Genomic DNA, 27,158 nt, shown 5'->3' with positions numbered 1-27,158 from the left:
GCAGAGTATTCCAGAGTGATGGTGCCACTGCTGTAAAGGCTCTGCATCTGGTTGGTGTTAGACGCAAGGTCTTGACACTGGGAATTTCCAACAAATCTTGGCTCTCAGAACTGAGGGATCTCTGGGGTTGGTAGGGGGTGAGGTGGTCCCTCAGATACATCGGCCCCAGACCATGCAAGGCCTTAAAGGTGAGTACCATCACTTTGAAAGTGATCCAGTGCTCAATTGGTAACCAATGCAGCTGTAGTAAGATTGGTGTTATGTGGCATCTCATCGGAATTCCCGCAAGAAGCTGAGCAGCTGCGTTTTGTACCAACTTGAGCTTCCAGATCACCGACAGAGGAAGGCCAACTATATTGGCTCAGAAAACTGGAAAATCAGAGGCCAAAAAATTTGGGGTCTTAAAACTGTAGATATTATTTTTACGCCTCATAGAATCAGACCTATCTATTATGTGGTAAGGCAGATGTGATAGAAATTTAGAAGCATTCTTAAATATCCTCCATCCAGCATAGGATCAGTCCCTCTTTCCTGATTCACTTCTGGACTGACAGGGAGCACTTTTATTATTATTATTATTATTATTATTATTATTTAAACTTTATTTAACTTCTGTCTTGCCTGGATTCAGTTTCAGTTTATCCGCTCCCATCCAGTTCATTACTGGTTTCGATCAAGAACCAATCCCATGTTTCTCTCTTCAGTAGTGGATATTACTGGAAGTTTTCCATTCCAGTTTCTTGATGTAGTCTATTTAAGATACTTAATAAGTCTATTGCCAATTGCCTTGACCAAGACTTCTCTTCTCCAATGACTGCAAACTTCATCCCTCCTTGTGTTTTTGGACTGCAACTCCCACAACTCCTAACAGCCTCGGGCCCTTTCCTTTTTCCCCCTCAGCCACTTAAGTGCGAAAGGGAAAAGGAAGGGGCCTGAGGCTATTAGGAAATGTGCGAGTTGACATCCAAAACACAAGGAAGGCCGAAGATTGTCCATGTCTGGTCTGTACTCTAATACCTGTCTACTCTTTGGCTCCATTCTGCAGACTCTTTCACTCATCTTGTGAATACTGGAGTCCCTGGCAGCTGTTGTGAGGGGAACAAAGACTCTGCAACAGGTTTTTGTCAAAGTTTTAAAAGATCTTTCTAAGAGTTCAACCCTATAACGCAAATTGGTTCAGCACCTTAGATAGCTCCTTTAAAGCTAACTCTGAAACATGGATTAGATTCACACATACGCCTAGCATGGAAGCCTCCAGCCATAACTATTATGAGTTTCTATACTGCTACAAAAGACAATACACCAACACCAAGCCAGATGTGGTAATGCTACATTTTAAAGCAGCACATGGTATCCTAATAGGCAGACAGAATATTTATTGTCCTCAGCTGGCTATAAAACCCCAGCCTCTGCCTCCTTAGTGACTCCTACCTTCAGTTCAGGGCTTAGAATATAAGCTTCGTTGAGTTCCTTTATGGATGGCAGATCCCAGAATGTCTCAGCCGACATGGCTGATTACCATCTGACAGGGGAATTATGGGGTTTCTAGGCCAAGCATAACTTCCCCAAGCTCTACATTGGTTTTTATTACAAGAGTGCAACCATCTCTACCTTGTCACACTCAGTCAGGTGGTACATTATTAGGATTTAGTAACCATCAGTGTTTTATGCTGCCTTAGACAAATATCATCCAATAGTCTAGCCATTATGTGTGCATTAATGAACGGTCTCTAACTATTGAACTAAAAAAGGCTTCGAGAAAAGGACTTTGCATAGCCATGAAGGATTGGTTGGTTGTTTGGTGATTTTTTTATCCTGTCTTCCTCCCAATTGGAGAACCAAGGCAGCTTGCAATGTATAGTTTCTAATCTGTGTATATGTGCTCATGCAAACATTGGCAAGTGTATACATACATGCATTAATGTGCACGTGCAGCTGAGACTGGGAAAATTCCAACATTTTGTCCTTTTCTCTTATTAGCACTGAGTCTCTGCGTGCTCCATTACAGAAAATCCCATTTAGGACAACTGCACTGAACACAAGTGTAGGAAGATCATTATGGAAAGCCAGGTGGAAATTTGAAGGGACAGAAGGGAACAGCAGAAGGGAATAGAAAAGAAGGCAAAAGTGGCATCCCAAGAAGGTTAGGCAACTTAAACAAGATGATGAGAAGATGCAATGTTATCTGGGCATAAGGAAATCAAAACGTCAAGAAAAAAATTGGGAAGAAACAATATATAAAAAAAATTTTGAGCAGCAACTGAATCAAAGCAAAAGCAAAAAATTGATGCAATGTTCAGCAACACTTGGAGGTTACTGTATTTATTTTATTTATATATTCCACTTCCAGGGTCTCACTCTGGAAAATGTCCTATAAGTTGTTGTTAATTTGGGGGAAAGGAAAGGGAGGTGATGATGGCAGAACATGAGTGCAAACAGGATGTAGGCCAAATCTCTGCTTCTCACTGAATAAAAATCTAGGGTACTGCCAAAACAGGTATTTTTAAATCCTCCATGTCAGCCACTGTCAGGAGGAAGCAGTGGAGATATATTTATAGACCTTTTACCATGCAAAACACCCACAACACATCTTCTTTCCCTTGCACAGTCAAGAGATGTAGCTCTAGAGCAGCGAGAAGGAAGCTACGGCGCTGTTTCATTATACATAGGTCAAAAGACTGTAACATGTCAATAATGAATCACAGACAATAATGAATTCTGGGTCCCACATAAAATACTGATGGAACTAGAGGGCCATTAAACACAATCTGTTCAAGATTTTTTAAATAGTGCATCAGTTTGGTTTGATGCCTTAGTTTGATAGTGAGATTTCCTGAAAGACTATTATGAAGTGATGAGCAAAATATATATTTTTTAAAAAACAGATCTCATTGCACTAGGTAAGTCCCAGGACCTTGGTGCTATTCAGGGGCTATTCACAGGCAATGAAGCCATGGACTTCTGTGCTGTATTCCACCTCTACGCAATAAATTCATACGGGAACAACCCAGCACTTCACATTAAATACTGACTCAGATCTGTGTGTCTGCCATGGCTCTCTGCCAAAGAAATCTAGGAACTGTTGTTCTAGGAAGTGGCTAGAAATTGTGAACAAAGCTCTTGCTATGAGCTCATTAAAGGAGAAGCAAGGTGGAAATACAATTTTTCAAATTTTAATTAAAGTCAAAAGAAGCCTGAGAGCCCCCACAAAGCTACATCTTCTGGAGGAAGCCACATTGGTTCCATCAGTTTCAAATCTATAGTATAAATATGCCTGAGCAGTTATGACATTCCACATCTAGAATTTTATCTGAAGAAGTTCTGAGTTTCTTTTTTAGCTCCAGGGTTTTTTTTGGCGGGGGGGGGGGGGAGGTTCTTGTCAGGAGCAACTTGAGAAACTGCAAGTCACTTTTGATGTGAGAGAATTGGCTGTCTGCAAGGACATTTCCCAGAAGATGCTTGGATGTTTGATGTTTTATCATCCTTTTGGGAGGCTTCTCTCATGTCCCCATGTGGGGAGCTGGAGCTGACAGAGAGAGCACAACCCTCTCTCCCCAGATTTGAACCGCTGACCTATCAGTCAGCAATCCTGCCAGCACAAGGGTTTAACCCATTGTGCCACTGGGGGTTCCAGTTAACGATCTTTTTATTTGCCCCATCCTCTAGAAGTAAGTTTAAACACAGATTTAGTGTTGAGATGCTTCCTGCAGATGTTTTTTGTTTGTTTGTTTGTTTAATTATCATTGTTTGCATTTTCAAACTGCTGTGGGAATCTTTTTCTATGGATGAATGGAATATCAATAAATAAAAACAATGTCTTAACCAAAATCACTCAATGTGCTCATGGCAATAGATAAATGAAAGATGGCAGCTGGTAGCCACCCACATGGCCCAGTGGGTAGAATTCTGTTGTACTTAACAGTGGGTCCAAGGTGAATGATACTAACACTGTGTCTTACTGAACGTTTTGCACAGTTGACACTACTGTTTATACCTTTGCAATACCAGGATTGTCCATAGCACCTACACTAAAATGCTCAGCAAATCCATGCCAGAATTTTTTTCAAAAAAATATTGTGGTTGTGAATGTATAGCAAATGTGAATGTATATACAGTAGAATATAGGTTTCACAATTTATTATTTATGACTGGGGATAAATAATGAATTGTATTCGAGTGTCAGGCATTGGAGACAGATGGCAAGCTAATGGTTGGAGTTTACAGTGTCTATTTAATTTCTTTTCATTTCTGCCAATGCTTGAACTGTCTTCTCAGAATCACTTTCCAGTTTCAGAATAAAAGCTCACAAACTGGGAAAACCTCAGTTAAACCATTCTTCTCCAGACCCAAGATCAATGGATGCTGACAAGGAAATGACTTCCTTTCACATTATATTACATTTCAGTTGTGTTTTCCTTCTACTTCTATTCTCTTCTGCTCTTAAAAAAATCTGGTTGATTGCTTATCTAATTCCCATCTCAGACAGGAAATATTATACAAACAATGTAAATTCTATTATGCCAACTCAAGGCCTTTATCCAGTCATTAACATGAAAAAAATTTAGAGGCAGGACAAAAGTTTCCCTGGAATAGGGACACATGAAAAACTATGAATAAAGAAATTCCTGTTGTTTACCTAGTTCTTTCAGCATGGCTATGGTAAACTTCTGCTTGAGAGATGTCTAGAAAAGTATACTCTCTAGAAATCTCTATGTTCTCCAGCAGGACTGGAGGATGTTGACCATACAGTCACACTGGAAGACCTAAAAATTCAGAGAGAGAATGTTTTAATGAAATGCATAAATCATCAAAACTGCAGAAATCAAAGTAGCAAATGTGGAGGGATTATTGTAACATGTTACAGCTAGCATTCCGGTAGTGATGTGTACAAATCCACTTTAGCTTTCTCATGTGCCTTGAAGTCGTTTTCAACTTATGGTGACCCTAAAGTGAACTTATCATTTAATTTTTTGGCAAGAATTGGTAAGATGGGGTTTGCTGTTGCCTTCATCTGAAGCAGAGAGTGTGAGGTTTACTCAAGATCACTCAGTGGGTTACTATGGCTAAGCAGAGATGCAAACCCTGGGCTCCAGGGGTCCTAGTCAAACATTCACACTATGTTAGTAATAGTCCATTTTTATTTGTCTATGTCTTTTTTAAATTGTTGCATTGCTTGGTATTCTGTTCCACCCTCTGCAGTGACCAAACCCACTCCCCTCCCAATTTTGCTCTCTGAACAGCCATCCCATGATTTCGGGCAAGTACACCATCAGCAATTCATCTGGTTAAGATGCAGAACGATTTCATCGTCTGCTGAAGTCTCTTGAGGGCCTTGGCAGATGGTAGCAGAAGATGCCATCAGTCTGTATCCTTCTGCAATCCCTCTCTGAGGGAGGCCGCTCAAGGTACATCTACACTGCAGAATTAATGCAGTTTGACAACACTGTAACTGCCATGACTCAATGCTATGGAGTCTTGGGATTTGCAACCTTTAAAATCTTCAACAGTGCACCTGTTCTTAACAATTTCTATGCATTAATACAGTGATTCTCAACTTCCTAATGCTGCAACCCCTTAATACAGTTCCTCATGTTGTGGTGACCCCCAACCATAACATTATTTTCGTTGCTACTTCATAACTACAATTTTGCTACTATTATGAATCATAATGTAAATATCCGATATGCAGAATATATTTTCATTCACTGGGCCAAATTTGGCACAAATACCCTATACAACCAAATTTGAACATTGTGGGGTTGGGAGGGGGGATTGATTTTGCCATTTGAGAGTTGTAGTTGCAGGGAATTATAGTTAACCTACAATCAAAGAGCATTCTGAACTCCACTAACAATGGAATAGAACCAAACTTGGCACACAGAACTCCCATGAACAACAGAAAATACTGAAAAGGTTTGATGGGCATTGACCTTGAGTTTTGAGGTTGTAGTTCACAAACATCCAGAGAGCACTGTGGACTCAATGATGGATCTGGACCAAACTTGGCATGAATACTCAATATGCCCAAATTTGAACACTGATGGAGTTTGGGAAAAATTGACCTTGACATTAGGGAGGTGTAGTTACTGGGATTTATAGTTCATCTACAATCAAAGAGCATTCTGAACCCAACCAATGATAGAATTGGCCAAACTTTCCACAAAGAACCCCCATGACCTGCAGAAAATACAGTGTTTTCTTATAGTCTTTGGCAACCCTTCTGATATCCCCTCATGACCCCTTCAAGGGTCCCAACCCCTAGGTTGAGAAATGCTGCATTAACAGATATGAATCTACATGTCTTTTGTCCACAATGTTAGGGTACATTTATATTGTAGATTAATGCTGCTTGACACCACTTTAATTGGCTTGCTTCAATGGCCATGGCTCAATGCTATGGAATCCTTTGAGTTGTCATTTGGTGAAGCACCAGCCATCTTGGGCAGAGACCTTGTAAAACTATAACTCTTAGGGTTCTATATAATTGAACCATGGCAATGAAAGTGCTGTATCCATAGCTGTAGAAATAGAAATAGATATTCCCCGATTCACATATGCTATACTCGCAAATTAACAAAACTACCTAAGATCCAGATTCCTAATTGGCATAAGTCAGTGTGAGTCCATCAATTTAGCTGCCTCTCCTTGTGGAAACCATAAATTTGCCTCTCCATTTTGGCATTAAGTAAGGCTTGATGGGATTGCAGCTGCTGCAAACCTCTGATATTAATGACAAGTCGTAAAAAGGAATATGCAATAAAAGGCATATCACCACTCCCAGAAGTCTAACAACACTATAGAGAAATGTTAATCAGTACAGACATGATGCGCTGACACTCTGGGCCAGTCCACGATATCAAGTGCCAGCAGGTTCCTGGAGCCCAAAAGGAACTAATTCTTTACGCAGTTAATAAGTCATAGCGAAACTTCCATGATCAGAAGCTGGTTACCAGCTGCTATAGACAAACAGTGCTGAATAACTAACACCCTCTTGCCTTGCTTCTGAATGTCTTTGGGGCATTCTTCTGTGCAAAACCAAAACCATGAAAATGGTCAATTTTTGATTACAACTCCCAGAATCCCAAAGGTGGCCTAGGAATTGGCTTCTACTGTGTGCTGTTGTCCAACTATAGCCATAACACAAAGTTGTCTTACATGCCTGCACTGAACATAATTAAAGTGGATCAACATTCACTCCCAATGCAACAGAACTCCATAGTTATCATGTGATTATCTTCTGTATAACTAACTAGCCACCCCCTTCCACGCATTGCTGTGACTCAGTCAATGTATATGTGCTTTGCGTGTATATGTGTGTGTATATATATTTGTGTATATGTCTATATATGTGTGTTTGCATGTGTGTGTGTGTATGGTTTTGCGAATGCATTATAATATAGTTTTAATCTTTTTTGCTTTTTAAGTCTCTTCTGCTGTGTTTTTCAGTATTTTTATGAGTGATGGTCACTCATTGGCCTGATATGCTTATTGTGTCCAAATTTGGTGTCAATTCATCCAGTGGTCTTTGAGTTATGTTGATCCCAAAAACGAACATTACATATATTTTTTTATATACAGTAAATGTATGAATCTAATGCATCTATACCTTGGGATGATCATTATGGTTTCATTTAAGTCAGGGAGCAGAAAAAGTGAGTCCTGCTACATTTCATTTCACTATCAACAATACTGAAGACTTATGGGAGCTACAATCCAACAGGTTGCTGTAAGTTTTTCGGGGTGTATGACAATGTTCCAGAAGCATTCTCTCCTGATGTTTCACCTGCATCTATGGCAGGCATCCTCAGAGGTTGTGAGGTCTGTTGGAAACTAGGAAAATGGGGTTTATATATCTGTGGGATGTCCAGGGTGGGAGAAAGAACTCTTGCAGGTAGGTGTGAATGTTTCAATTGGCCACCTTGATTAGCATTTAATGGCCTAGCAGTTTTCAGGGTGGGGCTTCTACTGCCTGGGCAAACCATTTGTTGAGAGGTGATTCGCTGTCCCCGGTTGTTTCTTGTCTGGAGCTCCCAGACAAGAAACTGTTATGATTTTAGAGATTTTTAATGCTGGTAGCCAGATTTTGTTCATTTTCATTGTTTCCTCCTTTTCTGTTGAAATTGTCCACATTCTGGTGGATTTCAATAGTTTCTCTGTGTAGTCTGTTATGGTGGTTGTTAGAGTGGTCCAGCATTTCTGTGTTCTCAAATAATATGCTGTGTCCAGGCTGGTTCATCAGATGCTCTGCTATGGCTGACTTCTCTGGTTGAGTTAGTCTGCAGTGCTTTTCATGTTCCTTGATCTGTGTTTGGGAAATGCTGCTGCGTTTGGTGGTCCCATACTCAATAGTATGGGAGTTGTAGTTTTCCAAATTCTTTAGCCTTCTCTGTCAAAAGGTGCTGGAACCTCAACAAATACCATTTTAACACTTTTTAACAGTGTTAAAAAGGGTAAGAGAACAGACAAAAGAACTTAGGCTATGTTAACAGACAGTTCTCCATATAGGAGGCCAAAAGAAGAAGATATAAAAATTGCAATGAGTTAGAATGGAAGTCACAAAATTTTCTACCCCCACTCACCCCCCCCCATACATTCCTCTCTTCCCTCCTTTCCCGCGAAGCCATAGACCCCTTAGCATCTCCCCATCATCACCCTAGACCTATCCATCCCCCCTACCCCCAATTTCCTTTTTCCCCCTAGCATATTTTTCCTATCATATTTTATGTGAATACTTTATTGAAAAATGTTAATAAAAATTGTTTTAAAAGTAAAAAAAATAACAAATGCCAGAATTCCACAACATTGAGCCATGCTGGTTAAAGTGGTGTCAACCCGCTTTAATTCTACAGTGGAGATACACCCTAGGTTTAAACTCGGCCCATGCACACCACAATCACTCAGCTGCTATCAAAAGATTTGCGTCAAAGCTGAAGAACCTTCCTCCCACTCGAATTCCAGTTGGGCAAAGGGGGCGTGGCCACACTCCTCGTGGGCGGGGCCAACTCCAGAGTGGGCGGGGCCAGTCACTATTATTTCCCTGAAGTCCAGCTCCCGTCCCGCTGCTCCTCTCTGAGAAGGGGGAGGGCTGGTTGGAACTGGCAACATCTTTATGACCTGTTGAAATCAGTAAAGCACTATCCTACCGCATCGGGTCATGGCAGTTAAGAGTGGTGTCAAACTGCATTAGTTCTGCCGTGTAGAGGCAACCTCCCGACAGCTTTGGAGGAGGCGATTGGGTGGTTGGATTCCCTCCTGGAGGAGAGAGCGAGGCGAAGATCTGGAGCTGCGGTGGCATCTGGCCGGGAAAGAAAGAAAGAAAGAAAGGAGGGAGGGAGGGAGGGAGGAAGGGAGGGAGGGAGGGAGGAGGAGGGCAGGAAGAATGTCCCGCGAAGCTGTTACATTAAATTGGGAAATCGATTTATTGAACGGCAGGTGCTCGCGGCCAGACAGATGGAGGGAACTGGGGGCATAAACAGGCATGGAAAGGAAAGGCCATCGATTTGGCAACCGAGGAGCCCGCGCTCTCTTCCCAAAAAGAAGAGGCCTCGAGTTTCGAGCTGCGAGTTGAACGCAGACTAGCAAGAGAAGAGGGTCATCTAACCAAGCACAAAGTTTAGAGCAGACATGGGCAAACTTGGGCCCTCCCTCCAGGTGTTCTGGACTTCAATTCCCGCCATTCAATCAAAGCCCTCCTGATAGACAGCCCTCCAGCCTCTGCTTGAGAATCCACCACCTTCCTAGGAAGCCTATTCCACTCGCAAACCGCTCTTAATGCCTTCTCCTAAAGTTTCGATGGAATCTCCTTTCCTGCAATCTCATTCCATTGCTCTGAGTCCTAGTCTCCAGAGCAGCAAAAAATAAGCCTGCCCTCCTTCCTTCCTTCCTTCCCTCCCTCTTTCTCCCTCCCTCCATTCCCTACCTCCCTTTTCGTCCTTCCTTCCTTCTCTTTTTTCCTTCCTCCTTCCCTTCCATCATTCCATCCTTCCCATCCACCCTTTTTTTGCTTCCTTCCCTTCCTTTTGTCTTTCCTTCCCTCTCTCTTTACTCTCTCCTTCCGTCTCTCCCTCTTTCTCCTTCCATCCTTCCCTTCCACCCTTTTTATCCTTCTTTCCTCTCTCCCTCTTTCTCCTTCCTTCCTTGCCTTTTGTCTTTCCTGCCTTCCCTTTCCTTCTTTCTTCCCTTCCTTCCTTCCTTCTTTCCTTCCTTCTTTCCTTCCTTCTTCCCTCCCTCTTTCTCCCTCCCTCCATTCCCTTCCAGCCTTTCGTCTTTCTTTCCTTCTCGTTTTCCTTCCTTCCTTCCTTCCTTCCTTCCTTCCTTCCCTTCCCTTCCACTCTTTTATCCTTCCTTCCTTCCCTGCCTTTTGTCTTTCCTTCCTTCCCTCTTTACTCTCTCGTTCCATCCTTCCTTTCCTCCCTTTTCATCCTTCCTTCCTTCTCTCTTTCCTTCCTCCTTTCCTTCGTTCCATCACCGGGCAGCCAGTCCTCCTAGCAGGGAGTGCTAGCATGCAACCCCCAAGTTAGAAAGTTAGCCCGTGCTTGACACAGGGAGTGTGGGGAGTGCTGTGAAAAAGTACAGGATAAGAGGCGGGGAGCCAGAGCCAAGGCGCGTGCTCTTTCCTTTTCTCCCCCCCCCCCCCCCAACCACCACGCCCGTATTTGGGCCTTGTTTTATTCTGGGGCAGCCCCCAACCCCCACCTGCAAGACTCCTAGGCTCTGCAGAGGGGTGTTAACTGTGGTCGATGTGGGCGACCAGGGCTTTGGAGAGGTTTCCCGCCCGGCACAGAAGGAGGGGAGATTTGCAAACTGTTGCTGCCACATGGCTCCATTCTCATTGTAATGAGGCCGGCGCGTGCCTCATCTGCTCCCGGGCAGCCGCCACGAGCCCGGCCCACGCGCCAAATGGGGCCCCGCTCTCTCTCTCTCTCTCTCTCTCTCTCTCTCTCTTTCTGGGGGGAGGACCGGCTACCACAATACAGGGGCGCCTCTTCGGAGTTAGGAGGGAGCTCTCCGAGGTGCTGAACCACAAAAAGGACACCTCTCTTTGGGGGCCATCGACACCAGGCATGGGCAAACTTGGGCCCTCCCTCCAGGTGTTTTGGACTTCAACTCCCGTCATTCCTAACAGCCTCAGGCCCCTTCTTTTTCTCCCTCAGCCGCTTAAGGGTTACAGCAAAGGGGATGGAAATCATGGGCTGGTTTGTTTCTCCATAACTTAAAATATTCCATACCTTCGCATAACCATGTATGGCTATCAGCCTCCAGTCCTCCCAGTCGACTTAAATCAAGGAAAAGTTTCATGAGAACTACCGCTCCTCTAAATGTTCCTCCAGCAACAGCAAGAATATCAATGTGGGCAGCAAAATCAGGCAATTCCAATGAGGGTCTTCCTCCAGGGGCAAACCAAGAATGGGAATCTTGGAAGTCCCTAAACAAACTCAAAAGCAGAGTGGGCAGATCAAAAGACAACCTGTCAAAATGGCACTACCTGGAAGAATCCTCCACCATATGTGACTGGAGCAGAACAAACAACTCAACATCTGTATGCTTGCCCACAATGTCCTGCCTCATGCACAGAAGAAGAACTATTTAAAGCTATGGACAACACAGTGGCTGTTGCCCAATTTTGGTCTAAAACTATTTAGCTGCTTGTGATCGCTTTATTTTATCAGTTTTAAACTTATTTATTTTTGCAATGGTCTTGGCACGAAATTAATTAATTAATTAATTAATCTTGCATAAATCAAGTGATACCCCAGGGGGACAAACTGAGAGTACTGCCTCCCCAGTAAGAATTCTGCCACTCCAACATGACAATTTCCTTCAGTACTCCTTTTTTAACATTCAGGTAAGGCCATTAAAATAATTCATTTTCATTTCTTTCTTTTTTTCATTTCTAGGAGCCCCTGGTGGTGCAGTGGGTTAAACCCCTGTGCCATCAGGTCTGAAGACAGACAGGTCGCAGGTTCGAATCCGGGGAGAGGCAGATGAGCTATCAGCTCCAGCTTCTCATGCAGGGACATGAGAGAAGCCTCCCACAAGGATGATAAAACATCCAATCATCTGGGCAGACGGCCAATTCTCTCACACCAGAAGCAATTTGCAGTTTCTCAGGTCACTCCTGACACAACAAAAAAAATCATTTCTTTAGGATCTTTGCCTGCCATTTATTTTTCTTTAGGTCACTCAGCTATATTTCTAGATGATCAACTGAATGCTTTTTTAATACCAGAAATTTGCTACGGTGTGCTTCACTTTCCAATAGCTTCCACTGAGTCTCATTTGCCATTTTAGAGACATCCAGAGAACTCCCAATGAAAACAGGTATCTTTGGAGCTCTTAACAATCCTTGTTTGTTCTTACCCCTCTAAATAATTTAGTGTCATCAGCAAACTTGGCCACCTCCTCACTCACAATGGCCAAGATCCTATCTCAAGCCAACAGAGCATAACAGCCTACCCACGCCATTCTGTATCTCATCCCATGTGTGTCCTTTTGGAGATGGGGTGCAGAGAGCTATTCTCTAAACCTTTGCACCATGTCCAACAGCCCGCCCCCCACCCCAACCAGCTATCAAACCCCAAGAGGGATTGCTGCTGCTTACTTGTGGAGAGGAGAAGGAGCAAGGAGGCAAGTCCAAAGATGAAGGATGGTCTCAGCCCAGAAAATGAAAGAAATGGGAATGTGGTTGCTGTAAGTGTTTCAGGCTGTGTGGCCATGTTCTAGAAGCATTCTCTCCTGACGTTTCACCTTCATCTATGGCAGGCATCCTCAGAGGTTGTGAGGTCACAACTTCTGAGGATGCCTGCCATAGATGCAGGTCAAACATTGGGAGAGAATGCTTCCGGAACATGGCCATACAGTCGGAAACACTTACAGCAACCCAGTGAGTCCAGCCATGAAAGCCTTCAACAACACATTGCCCAACAATAGTTTCCACCAATTTGCCAGGAACAGACTCAGAATCAAAGTGGCTAGAGTAATGCAGTTTTGTTTTACTTTTCACCAAGGCTGTAATCTTATAGCGCCCATAGATATGTGCAACAATGCTTATGAGGCTCTAATTGGGATTGCAATATGTAGAGTTGTAATCAATCCAAAGGATGAGTTGATTTCAGTTATTTCAATTTACTGTCAAAGTACTCCCACAATAGTTGGACAACAAAAAATATAGGTGGCTGGCACTTTACAGAGAGAGGAATGTCTGTTTTAAGACACTGACTGGTGTCTAGTTGGTTAGGAACAGCTAGATTAGACCCATTCAATGAATTTTTATATGATGAATCTGCATCTAGGTAAATCACAAAGGATTAACAATAGAATTAGGCCAGAGTTTGTTCTGATGCATGCATGTACCTTTCAAAAAGGGAAATTTCATTCTTCAGAACCATCATGCCATTTATATGGATGTATATGCAGATGTAATTGACCAATACATTGATTACAAGCCATAGAATTAATATATCATTGTTGTAACCCTGGACTCCTTCACTTTGTAAGAAGTCCCATAGAACAAGCACCCATAGGATTGACTGCCCGGTAAGATATATTTGAATGGATGACATTAGCTTTGAATATGTTTTAATTGATTTAAACTGTGAATTTTTAATACTGTTATGTTTAATTATGTTTTAATGTTTGCATATTGGCATATTTTAAATTATGTGGCCATACTTTTAATGTAAGTCACTTTGAGTCTCCTTCGGGAGAAATAAAGCGGGATATAAATAAACATCATCATCACAATAAATAACAGATTCTGTTACTGTTTGTGACTACAGAACTGGGAAAATGTATGGTTACTCTCTATTAATTCATGTAAAGCAGCTTTTATCAAACTGGGGGTCAGGACACCTGGGGGGGTCACGAGGGGGTGTCAGAGGGGTTGCCAAGGACCATCAGAAAATACAATATTTTCTGTTGGTCATGGGGGTTCTGTGTGGGAAGTTTAGCCCAATTCTATTATTGATGGGGTTCAGAATGCTGCTTGATTATAGATGAGCTATAAATCCCAGCAATTACAACTCCCAAATGTCAAGGTCTGTTTCTCCAAAACCACACAAGTGTTCACTTTTAGGCATACATTTAGTATTTGTTCCAATTTTGGTCCAGATCTATCATTGTTTGAGTCCACAGTGCTCTCTGGATGTAGGCGAACTACAGCTCCAAAATTCAGGGTCAATGACCAACAAATAGTATTTTCTGTTGGCCAATAAAGTTCTGTGTGCCAAGTTTGGTTCAATTCCATTGTTAATGGAGTTCAGAATGCTTGTTGAGTGTAGGTGAACTATAAATCCCAGTAACTACAAGTCCAAAATGAAAAAATCAACAACCCCGCCAGTATTCAAATTGGGCATGTTGGGTATTTGTGCCGAATTTGGTCCAGTGAATGAAAATACATTCTACATATCGATATTTACATTACAATTCATAACATTAACAAAATTAGAGTATGAAGAAGCAACAAAAATAATTTTATGGTTGGGGGGGTCACTACAACATGAGGAACTGTATTAAGGGGTTGCGCCATTAGGAAGATTGAGAACCACTGATGTAAAGCTTAAGAATGTGACCTTTGAGTATAACAAACAAGCAAATAAATAGTTGAGGCCCACGCAGGTCCTACCTTGAGTGCTCCATATGGTTGGTCAAATTCAGGCAAAGCAGCAATAACTGTGAAGAACATTCCTACTAACCTACCCTCTGCAAACTTTTAGATCCAGCTGTCTTACGCTAGATATTACAACTTTTTATCTTTTTGTGTAAACACAAAGCAGGTGGTCTGTTATAGCTCATATTTATTATTTTACTGCAGCCACTTTATTAGCTACAATCTCAACCATATAACACCCTTGAGTTTCGAGAAGATTTCCCATCTGTTTGGTATCACCAGGAAGAGACTGTTTGGTATCACCAGGAAGAGATGCTGAACCCTAGAAAAAGAGGGGCATGGGACTTGAATCACTTCAAAGACTTGGCAAAGAGAAAGTTAGCTGCTTTGAGTCTCCTTGTGGAGAAATAAACCAGGATATAAATAAACATCATTATTAATAATGATGATGATGATGTTACACCCTCAAAAACTAATCAAGAAAAATTAGACCAGAACTCCTTTGTAGTTGAGGGTCTCAGTCAGAAGTATATTAAATAATCAAGCACAAAAAGATTAATGATTGAGTCCTCACAGAGTAACTTCAGCTGTCCACGAGTATGTTCTATCTGTTTTCATCCATTGGAAGGTAAACCCTCCTGAAATACACAGAGGGGACTTCTAAGTAGGATTGTGCTATATTCAGAGTCAACACCAATGGAATAAACATGGAACTACAAAAGTAATTCACCCTTCCACTGACTATGATAGCTCTTGTGATGACCTGACTGGAGGTTCCTGCTCATATGAGAAGTTAGTCTGTCCTGTCTGTAGTAGCCTCAGAAAATATGTATATCCTTTTAGTTGCTTTACTGAGCCAATATGGGCTCACTTCCTAGAGTAAGAAATGCAGGAGAAGACCTTGAAACAGCAATTTTTATCATGTGCTCAGGAATAAAATATGAGAAAGGCCTATTGTACATCATGGAACTCTTTCCCCATGCTCTAAGTTTTGAGATAAACTTATGCCTACCATAGGTAAAGAAGGATTGTATTTATATATTAATATGCCATGTATAAGCCATTTGCTTTTTAAAGTAAAATTTATTTTTGTCCTTTTGTCACAATAGAATTATGATCAACAGAGATACAGTAATGCCTCAGCTGACAAAGTCTTTGACAGAAAAGTTCCTTTTCAACAAGTCTACTGAGCCACCTTTTCCTCCTCATCCAGCTTTCTGTTAAAGAAGCCATGCCCATAACTCGCCTACTTTTTTTTTAATCTGAGGAATGCCTGGACATTCATGTCACCACTGGTATGAAAAAACCAAGAGGCTGAGCTTCTTAATGATTTGGCTTCATAAAGGAATCCAAAAGCTAAATTGTTTTGGTTTGGTTTTGGTTAGGAAACGCTGAGGATTTATTTTTTATTGGTTTTGAATGGTTTCATATTATATATATGCTAAACGTTTTTATGTATTGTCGAAGGCTTTCATGGCCGGAATCACTAGGTTCTTGTGGGTTTTTTCGGGCTATAGAGCCATGTTCTAGAGGCATTTCTCCTGACGTTTCGCCTGCATCTATGGCAAGCATCCTCAGAGGTAGGGAACTACCTAACTGCAGCAGGGAAGAGCTCCTTGCCCCACTCCAGCCATTCCATAGATATATAAACCCATTGTCCTATTTCCAACAGACCTCACTACCTCTGAGGATGCTTGCCATAGATGCAGGCGAAACGTCAGGAGAAATGACTCTAGAACATGGCTCTATAGCCCGAAAAAACCCACAAGAACCTAAACGTTTTTAATTGTATTTTATGTTGTCAGGGGCATTGAATTGTGCCGACTGTAAAACGCCTTGAGTCGCCTTCAAGCTAAGAAAGGCGGTATATAAATACAGTAAGTAAATAAATAAGTAAATAATTTATTATTTGGCCTGTTAGGTAGTGGTAGTGGTTGTTAGTAGTGCTATTTGTTGTTTATCTTTATTATAATGCCACATGCTCTGTATTTCCCTACCTTTGAAATGTACCAGCAAAAAGGTAAACTCCATGACAACTTGCCAAGAAGGCTATGAAAGCCTTGGACAATCCAAAGGGCCTGATGCTGTTAGGCATGGTGAGAGTTGAAGTCCAAAACACCTGGAGGGTCGAAGTTTGCCCATGCCTGGTGTAGATGCACCCTAATAAGTCTGATGGAGGATGGTTGCAGAAAGCAAGCCCCTTCCCGACGCCTGGCCAGATCATAATATTTTGGTCCAGGGAGGGAGGCTGGCGTGTGCCCCAAGCGTGCCGATTAGGAAGGGAAGGGGAAGCCCCACATGGAGATCTGGGCCTGTGGAAGGAGGGAGGAGGGGAGGGGGTCCCTCCTGTCCCGCCCGCCCGCCTGCTTCGCGGTAACCTACATTCTCGGCCGGGAAGAATAGAGCGGGCCGTCCATCTGGAGGGAGGATGCGGCCCGAGGATGGCTGGCCAAGCGGCCTTGCGCAGCGCGGCTTCCCGTGGCAGATGGCGCCCCGTGGCCCTGCGTGGGGTGGCTCTGGAGAGAGGCCCTCGGAAAGCTCCCCTTCCGAGTCAAAAATCAAAACACAGCCCGCCGCCCCCTCCCCGGGAGAACATCTGCCTCCTCTTTCGGCCCCGCCGCCCCTTCTGTTCCCTCTCGGACAGGCGCTCATGGCCATCGCGTTAAACAACACACACACACAAAACACTGATGTTATCTGGCCGCCTCTTCTGCATTTGAGGGCCCACGTGAGTGAGCTGTGGGTCCTCAATGCAAAAGGGCTGTGGCTGAGGAGGTCAAACTCGGTGCCCAGGGTGTAGCTGAAGAGGCCAAGCTGGAGTTCAACTTGAATGCTATGAGATCATGGGAGTTGTAGTGTTACAAAGTCCAAAGTCTTCCCTGCCAACAGTGCTGGGGCCTCACGAAACTACCAACTCCCTTGACATTGAGTCAAGCCAGTTCATGTGTAGTCAAACTGCATTCATTCCGCAGTGTCGATGCCCTCAAAGTTAGCAAGGGAATGTGAACACAGAGTTGTAGGTGTGGACACTTTTCCAAGTCTCGCCCTCTGCAGTGCTAAAAATGTGTGGTCTGAAGGAAATGTTCATGGGGAGGACACTGAGTTCTTATTCTGAGGCAACTGCTCCCATTTGCCTCTGCCCATAAGTGCACACCTGTGGCAGGTTTTGGATTCTAAATTGGGTTTCCAAATGGATAGGAAAGCTTGTCTGGGAGCAGACAGACAGACACCCTGGATATTCCACAGATATATAAACCTCACTTGCACATCCAGTTGGCAGCTAGAGATGGAATGTGTCCAGAGAAGGGCGACTAAAATGATCAAGGGTTTGGAGAACAAGCCCTATGAGGAGCAGCTTAAAGAGCTGGGCATGTTTAGCCTAAAGAAGAGAAGGCTAAGAGGAGACATGATAGCCATGTAGAAATATGTGAGAGGAAGTCATAGGTTGGAGCAGGCTTGTTTTTTGCTGCCCTGGAGATTCCATCTGAACATTAGAAAGAACTTCCTGACTGTGAAAGCTGTTCAGCAGTGGAACTCTCTGCCCTGGAGTGTGGTGGAAGCATCTTCTTTAGAAGCTTTTAAAGAGAGGCTGGATAGCCATCTGTCGGGTGTGCTTTGAATGCAATTTTCCTGCTTCTTGGCAGGGGGTTGGACAGGATGGCCCATGAGGTCTCTTCCAACTCTATGATTCTATGGAGATGCAGCTACCCCAGGCATGGGCAAACTTCGGCCCTCCAGGTGTTTTGGACTTCAATTCCCTGACTTACTTAGGTGAGCCCTCATAGATCAAGGATGATGGTCTTCCAGATGTGGTGTCTTGGCAGTGGGTCCGCAGGTGGCTGTGGAGCCCTATTCTTGATCCACATGTTCTCCCGCAGTGAGGATATCGGTTTCCAGATGGAAGGTGATCCCGGTCAGGGTTGGCTTGATGTGCCTTTCTCTTGCCACGTTTCTCCCTTGTGCCCTCCATCCATGCCTCTTTGAATTCTGCAGCACTGCCAGTCACAGCTAGAATGCTCAAAGGCCAGTTCTTGGTGTCAATGCCACAGTGTTTGTGGTTGGCTTTGAGCCCATCTTTAAATCTCTTTTCCTGTCCACCAACATTCCTTTTTCCATTCTTGAGTTGGGAGTAGAGCAACTGCTTTGGGAGATGGTGATCGGGCATTCAAACAACGTGGCCAGTCTAGTGGAGTTGATGGCCGAGGAGCATTGCTTCAATGCTGGTGGTCTTTGCTTCTTCCAGCATGCTGACATTTGTCCACCTGCCTTCCCAAGTGATAACTCCCACTATTCCTAACAGTCTCGAGCCCCTTCCTTTCCCCCCTCAGCCACTTATGATTTTACAAATTAAGTACCAAAACATCATGTTTTCCAACAAATCAACAGAAAAAGCAGTTTAATACACAGTAACATTATGTAGTAATTACTGTATTTGTGAATTTAGCACCAAAACATCACAATGTGTTGAAACAGTTGTGGATCTGAGCAGGAGGCTCAGATCCACAATTGGATAATACAGAAAGTTGAATGAGTGAAGGTTGGATAGGCAAGACTGTATTGTAATGCAGTTTGAGGTCCAGTGTACACCCATATAATACAGGCCCGTTCTACACAGCCATATGAAATCCCACTTTGAACTGCATTATGTGGCAGTAGAGACTCAAATAATCCAGTTCAAATCAGGGTTTATCTGATTTGATCATATGGATTATATGACAGTCTAGAAGAGGTCACAGTTTGAACTAAGGTGTCTAACCAGGCATTGGCAAACTTTGGCCCTCCAGATGTTTTGAACATCAATTCCCAAAATCCCTATTTTTATATATTTACTAGCTGTCCCCTGCCACACATTGCTGTGGTCCAGCCTGTGCATGTGTGTTTTGTGTGTGTATATATTTATGTAGGGTAAAAGTAAAGGTTTCCCCCGACATTAAGTCCAGTTGTGTCTGACTCTGGTGGGTGGTGCTCATCTCCATTTCTAAGTCGAAGAGCCGGAGTTGTCCGTAGACATCTCCAAGGTCATATGGCCGGCATGACTGCATGGAGCACCACTACCTTCCCGTCAGAGCGGTACCTATTCATCTACTCACATTTGCATGTTTTAGAACTGGTAGGTTGGCAGAAGCTGGGGCTAACAGTGGGAGCTCATGCTGCTCCCAGATTTGAACCTGCAAACATATGTGTGTTTACGTGTATATATGTGTGTGTGGTTTTGCGCATGCGTTGTAATGTATTTTTTGGTTTTTGGCTTTTTAAGTCCCTTCCGCTGTGTTTTTCAGTGTTTTTATGAGTGATGGTCACTTGTTGGCCTGATAGGTGTATTGTGTCGAAATTTGGTGTTGTTCGTCCAGTGGTTTTGGGGTTATGTTAATCCCACAAACGAACATAACATTTTTATTTATATAGATTTATTTATTTCAGATATTTGTACCCCGCCCTTCTCAACCTCAACCGGGGGGGGGGGGGCGCTCAGGGCAGCTTCCAGCTGGCAACAATTCAATGCCTCCAATGTACACATAATAAAATACATAATAAAATCCAATTATTACATACATTTAAAACATTACATAACAGCCTCAGGCACCTTCTTTTATTTATTTATTCATTTACCATATTTATATTCCGCCCTTCTCACCCCACAGGGGTGTCAGGCAGATTACAATGCACATATACATGGTATATGTTCCATTAGACATACAACATATATAGACAGACGCAGAGGCAATTTAACATTCCAGCCTTCCGGCTTCATGAGGGTATGCTCGATTCCGCCCACAGAGGTAGCTGCCGCTTCACAGTCCACTTTTGACACTGAGCTCTTGATGGAGTACTTCCTCATTCTTACACATGCTGCTGGAAGGTTTTATGGTGTCATAAATTAGTTAAATTAGCCTCCCCGCATAAAGCGGTACCTAAATTTCCTACTTGATGGATGCAACTGTCTTTCGGGCTCCATAGGTCAACAGCAAGCTAGACTAATAATGGTCAGGAGCTCACTCTGACCCAGGCTGGCTTTGAACTCATAACCATTAAATCAGTAGTGATTTAATGCAGCTGGCTACTAACTAGCTTCCCTTAAGTGGCTGAGAGGGAAAAGGAAAGGGTCTGAGGCCGTTAGGAATTGTGAGAGTTGAAGTCCAAAACATCTGGAGGGCTGAAGTATGCCCATGTCTGGTCTAAATACTGACAATATAATTGACTTCAAATTGCATTATATGAAAAAGATCTTGGAGCCCTCGTGGACAACAAGTTAAACATGAGCCAACAATGTCATGCAGCAGCAAAAGCAGTCAATGGGATTTTGAACTGCATAAATAGGAGTTTAGTGCCTAAATTCAGGGAAGTCATGCTACCCCTCTATTCTTCCTTGGTCAGACCACACCTGGAATACTGTGTCCAATTCTGGACACCACAATTGAAGGGAGATGTTGACAAGCTGGACAGTGTTCAGAGGAGGGCAACCAAAATGATCAAGGGTCTGAGTGGGAAAAGGAAAGGGCCTGAGGATGTTAGGAATAGTGGGAGTTGGAGTACAAAACACCTGGAGGGCCTAAGTTTGCCCAGGCCTGTTCTAGAGTCAGATAAGATCCACAGAAGTTTTCCTCTGTTTCCAGGCAAGTTATTTTCACCCTTCCTTCCTTCCTTCCTTTCTCTTCTCCGCCAGCAGCCATCTGCCAGGGACAAGTCTGACCCATCCCTGTTGGTACAGCATCCCGAAATTAACATTTTGCGCTCGGGTTGGCACTGCAATGGCAAGAGATCCATCTCAAAGTTGTTTAAAGGTCTCTTTTTAAAAAGCCAGTCCCTGGTAGGCATCTGTTTGGTCGAGGCAGCAAACCCCTCCCCCTTGTTGATGTTTTTCCCAATCCAAACAAAACAGAATATTCTCTGTGAAGCTGGTTCTGAGATCAGTAAGTAACATCCAGGTAAGAAAGGGCTCACTGGGCACTAAGTTGTGGTTACATGTCTTCTTTTGTTGTTATTGTTTCTACAGGTGAGGGGCACCATATAAGCCTTCTGGACAGAGGCTGGCATAAAGGTGGCAAGGGCTGATTAGCATACAGCTGAAGGTTTATCTTCTCCCCTCCTCCCTCCCTCCCTCTCTCCGCCCCCCTTTCTTTTTAACAAGCTGAAACAAAAGCCCTGTGAAAGGCTTGGCTTGAATGAGGGACACGCGACCCAACAATAAGCCCACATCAAAAGGGAGCCATAGCCTGGACTGGCACACTTCTGCCCACAGCTAGGAGGCAAGGGAGGCCTTTCTGGGGATTCTGGGCAAGAGGCAGGCCGTGGGGCTTCTCTGAAAGGGCAAACTGGGGGCCACTGCTGTAGGAAGGAAGTCCACACCAGGTGCCAGGACTATAGGGAGGAACTGGGTGGCAAGTCTGTGGCTAAAGAGACCAAATTTGGTGCCAAGTCTGTAGCAGGGGAAACCAAACTGAGTGCCAGGACAGGAAGGGAGGATGCCAAACTTGGTAACAGGTAGCAGAGGAAGCTAAACTGGGTGTTAGGGCTATGGCTGAAGAGGCCAAACTGGGTGCCAAGGCTGATTTATTTATTTGTATTTATTTATTTATATCCTGCTTCATCTCTCCATATGGAGACTCACATTGGCTCACAATTTAAAACATTACAATACAACTTAAAACATATAATAACAAAACCGTATTATCATTATATATTATAAATGGTTCTGGCCCAGCTTACCTGTCCGAATGGATCTCCCCCTATGAACCAGCTCAGAGCCTAAGATCATCTGGGGAGGCCCTGCTCTCAGTCCCACCTACTTTGCAGGCACAACTGGTGAAGACTAGAGTCAGGGCCTTCTCTGTGGTGGCTCCCCGGCTGTGGAATTCCCTCCCCAGGGATAATCGATCAGCCCCCTCCCTCCTGACCTTCCCTAAGAGAGTGAAAATGTGGCTCCTTGATCAATCCATTGGAGAACTTGTGCAATAGACAGGTCTAGAATTATGTGCAAGGGATATTGGAACGGCCCAGATTACAATTATGTATAGCATGTTTTAACAGTGGTGATATTGGTTTAAACGTTTTTAAATGTTTTGATGTATTTTATCATTCTATTTTAAACTGTTCATTTTAATTGTACACTGTTTAATGGCATTGAATAGCTGCCTATGTGTAGAGCTGACTTGAGTCCCCTCCAGGGTTGAAAAAGGCAGGGTAGAAATGTTGTAATTAATTAATTAATTAATATTATCAGTAGTATTTCAATTAATATATCGTTATTATTATATTACAATGTTAGTATTATATATTATTGTGTTTGTTATTTATTTGTTCAGTTGGTTCTGACTCTTCATGACCTCATGGACCATCCTACACTTGAGCTCACTGTCGGCCGTCACCACCCCCAGCTCCTTCAGGGACAAGGCAGTCACTTCAAGGATACCATCCATCCATCTTGCCCTTGGTCGGCCCCTTTTCCTTTTTCCTTCCATTTCCCCCAGCATCATTGTCTTCTCCAAACTTTCCTGTTTTCTCATGACGTGGCCAAAGTACTTCATCTTTGCCTATAATATCCTTCCCTCCAGTGAGCAATCAGGCTTTTTTTCCTGGAAGACGGACTGGTTTGATCTTCTCGTGGTTCAAGGCACTCTCCGAATTTTCCTCCAGCACCACAGTTCAAAAGTGTCTATCTTCCTTCACTCAGCCTTCCTTATGGTCCAGCTCTCACATCCATAGGTTACTACAGGGAATATTACATTGTATTATTATTAGCATTATATTGTATTACATTACAATACTATTATATGTATATATAATATATTATATTATTAGGATCACACAATGTTAGTATTATATATTATGATATTGTACTGCATACTGCAATATTATTTGTTGTATCTTTATATTATTAGTTTTATATGGTTTTACCTTAAGATGCCAAACTCAGTGCCCAGAATGTAGCAAGGGATGCAAAGCTGGGAGCCAAGACTGTGGCTGAGGAGGCCAAACGTGGTGCTCAGAATGTAGCTGAAGAGGCCAAGCTGTGGTTTAAATGTCAGGGTTGAATGCTATGAAATCATGGGAATTGTAGTCCAGAGTCCAAAGCCTTCCCTGGGAAGGATGCTGGGGCCTCACCAAACTACCGACTCCCTTGAGTCCTTAACATTGAGTCAAGCCAGATCATGTGTTGTCAAACTGCATTCATTCTGCAGTGTCGATGCCCTCAAAGTTAGCAAGGGAATGTGAACTCAGCGAATGTAAGAGTTGTAGGTGTGGACACTTTTCCAAGTATCGCTTTCTGCAGTGCTAAAAAAAAGGTGGTGTGAAGGAAATGTTCATGGGGAGGGCACTGAGTTCTTATTCTGAGGCAACTGCTCCCATTTGCCTCTGCCCATAATGACACACCTGTGGCAGGTTTTGGATTCTACATTGGGTTTCCAAATGGATAGGAAAGGTTGGAACAGACAGCCAGCCACCCTGGACATTCCGCAGATATATAAACTCAACTTGCCTAGTTTCCAACAGACCCCACAACTTCTGAGGATGCCTGCTATAGATATGGGTGAAACTTCAGAAGAGAATGCTTCCAGAACGTGGCCATGCAACTCAGAAAACTCATAGGAACTCAGACAGACAATCCTTTTTAAGTCAGATCAAGGACCCCAAAGTCTAGCTAAATCATTTTGGGTGGCAGACTTATTTGAGGGAGCTAATGTGTTGAGTTTGGGGAAGGGGTGTAGCCACCCTCTTGCTGGGTGCTCTTCAGCCTCCAGAACACAGAGCCATGAAGGGCACTTACATGGCTGAACTTACTATTAATACAGTTCAATATCACTTGAAGCATTACAGCTCATGGGATTTGCAGCTTGGTGAGGCACAAAATGATAGTAAAGATCTTGAAAAACTATACTTCCCAGGATTCCATTGAATCGGGCCATGGCAGTTCAAGCAGTATCAAAAGGCATTGATATGACACTGTAAGTGTCTTCCACAGCTGTTTTCTGGAGGCTGAAAGGTGGCCAGGAAAAGTGTGGCCCTTTGAATCCAGTCTTCAGCCTTCCCAGTTTCCAAGAGACTGCGGTAAATAAAACATTTCATCAGATGTTGCCTCCGTTTTTAATAATTTGCTGGGCTCTTTGGCAGGGGCTATCTATGGCTGGATCTACACTACCGCATAATCCATATTTATTTATTTATTGTGTAATTGAGAATACAGTTATAACGTATAAAAAAACCCACAAACGAAGTTAGAGGTTTCTCTCATGTCCCACATAATCCAGATTATCAAAGCAGATAATCCAGATTTTCAAAGTGGATAATCCACATTATCTACTCTGAACTGGATTATGAGTCTACACTGCCATACAATCCAATTCAAAGCAGATAATCTCTATTTTATATGGTGGTGTAGAGGGGACCATTAATTCTGGATCTGAGGATTCTGGGGCCGGATTTACACTGCTCTGTAATGCAGTTTGAAATCCAGTGTACACCCATATAATACAGACTCCTTCTACACCGCCATATAAAATCCAAATTATCTGCTTTGAACGGAATTATATGGCAGTATAGACTCATATAATCCAATTCAAAGCAGAATTATTTATTTATTGTATCAGAAGCAAACCGAGGATATAGTTGTAATGTATTTAAAAAAACACAAAGTTCAAAAAACTTGGCATTATACTAAATGTCCTTTAACCAGAAGCTAGCCACTTGGAGCAACTCTGGTGTTGCTGTAGGAAGGTCCTCTATTGTGCAAGTGGCAGGGCTCAAACTGCATTGTGGTCTGTGGTTTGTTCTTCTGCACACTTGCATGTTGTGGACTCCACTTTGTGGCCCCATTTCTTAAGATTGGCTCTGCATCTTGTGGTGCCAGAGTGCAGTCTTCTTAGGGCCTTCCAAGTCGCCCAGTCTTCTCTGCACCCAGGGGGAAGCCTCTCATTCAGTATCAGCCATGGCTTGAGATTCCAGGTTTTCACCTGCCACTTTTGGACTCTCGCTTGCTGAGGTGTTCCTGCGAGTATCTCTATAGATCTTAGAAAACTATTTCTTGATGTAAGGTGTTGGTGAGCATAATGTAGATTATCTGATTTGATAATCTGGATTATAAGACGGTGTAGAAGAGGCCACAGTTTGAACTAAGGTGTCTAAACCAGGCATAGGCAAACAATTCCTAACAGCCTGAGGGGGGAAAGGAAGGGGGCAGAGGCTGTTAGGAACTGTGGGATTTGAAGTCCAAAAAACTGGAGGGCTGAAGTTTGCCCATGCCTGATGTAGATGCAGTTTCATCCCTGACTGCACAAGTCCCTAGCCCTTAATGAGTAGTTACAGATAGATTAGAGTGAGGGATTTCTTCCCCAAATTCCTTATGCATGCCTATCTTAAGAAGGGGTGCAGAAGGCTTAGAAGGGGTGTTGTCTTTTTCATTCTGCATGCTACTATCTCCTCCCCCTTTGAAAAGCTGGGTTGCAGTTAAACATCAAAAAACCAAGATTCTGGCAACTGGACTGATTGATAACTGGCAAATAGAGGGAGAAAACGTGGAGGTCGTGACAGACTTTGTATTTCTAGGTGCAAAGATTACTGCAGACACAGACTGCAGCCAGGAAATCAGGAGATGCTTACTTCTTGGGAGGAGAGCAATGTCCAATCTCGATAAAATAGTGAAGAGTAGAGACATCACACTGGCAATGAAGATGTGCATAGTTAAAGCAATGGTATTCCCCATAATCACCTACGGATGTGAGAGCTGGACCATAGGGTAGGCTGAACGAAGGAAAATAGATGCTTTTGAACTGTGGTGTTGGAGGAAAATTCTGAGAGTGCCTTGGACCACAAGAAGATCAAACCAGTCCATACTCCAGGAAATAATGCCCGACTGCTCACTGGAGAGAAGGGTATTAGAGGCAAAGATGAAGTATTTTGGCCACATCATGAGAAGACAGGAAAGCTTAGAGAAGACAATGATGTTGGGGAAAATGGAAGGAAAAAAGGAAGAGGGGCCGACCAAGGGCAAGATGGATGGGTGGTATCCTTGAAGTGACTGGCTTGACTCTGAAGGAGCTGGGGTGGTGACGGCCAACAGGGAGCTCTGGTGTGGGCTGGTCCATGAGATCACGAAGAGTCGGAAGTGACTGAACGAATTTTTATTTTATCGTGTCAGGAGCAAACCAAAACAGTTGTATTGCATTAAAAACAAACAAACAAACAAAACACAAAGTTTGCAGACTTGGTGTTCTATTAAATGTACTTTGACCAGTAGCTGGCCACTTGGTGTGCCTCTGGTGTTGCCGCAAGAATGTCCTCCATTGTGCATGTAGCAGGGCTCAGGTTGCATTGCAGCAGGTGGTCAGTGGTTTGCTCTTCTCCACACTCACATGTCATGGATTCCACTTTGTAGCCCCATTTCTTAAGATTGGCTCTGCATCTCGTGGCACCAGAGTGCAATCTGTTCAGCATCTTCCAAGTCGCCCAGCTTCCTGTGTGCCCAGGAAGGAGTCTCTCATTGGGTATCAGCCATTGATTGAGATTCTGGGTTTTAGCCTGCCACTTTTGGACTCTCACTTGCTGAAGTGTCCCA

The sequence above is a fragment of the Anolis sagrei genome, chromosome 1 (genome assembly GCF_037176765.1).
Source record: "Anolis sagrei isolate rAnoSag1 chromosome 1, rAnoSag1.mat, whole genome shotgun sequence".
In the NCBI taxonomy this organism is placed as follows: Eukaryota; Metazoa; Chordata; class Lepidosauria; order Squamata; family Dactyloidae; genus Anolis; species Anolis sagrei.
This window is presented reverse-complemented; position numbering follows the sequence as displayed.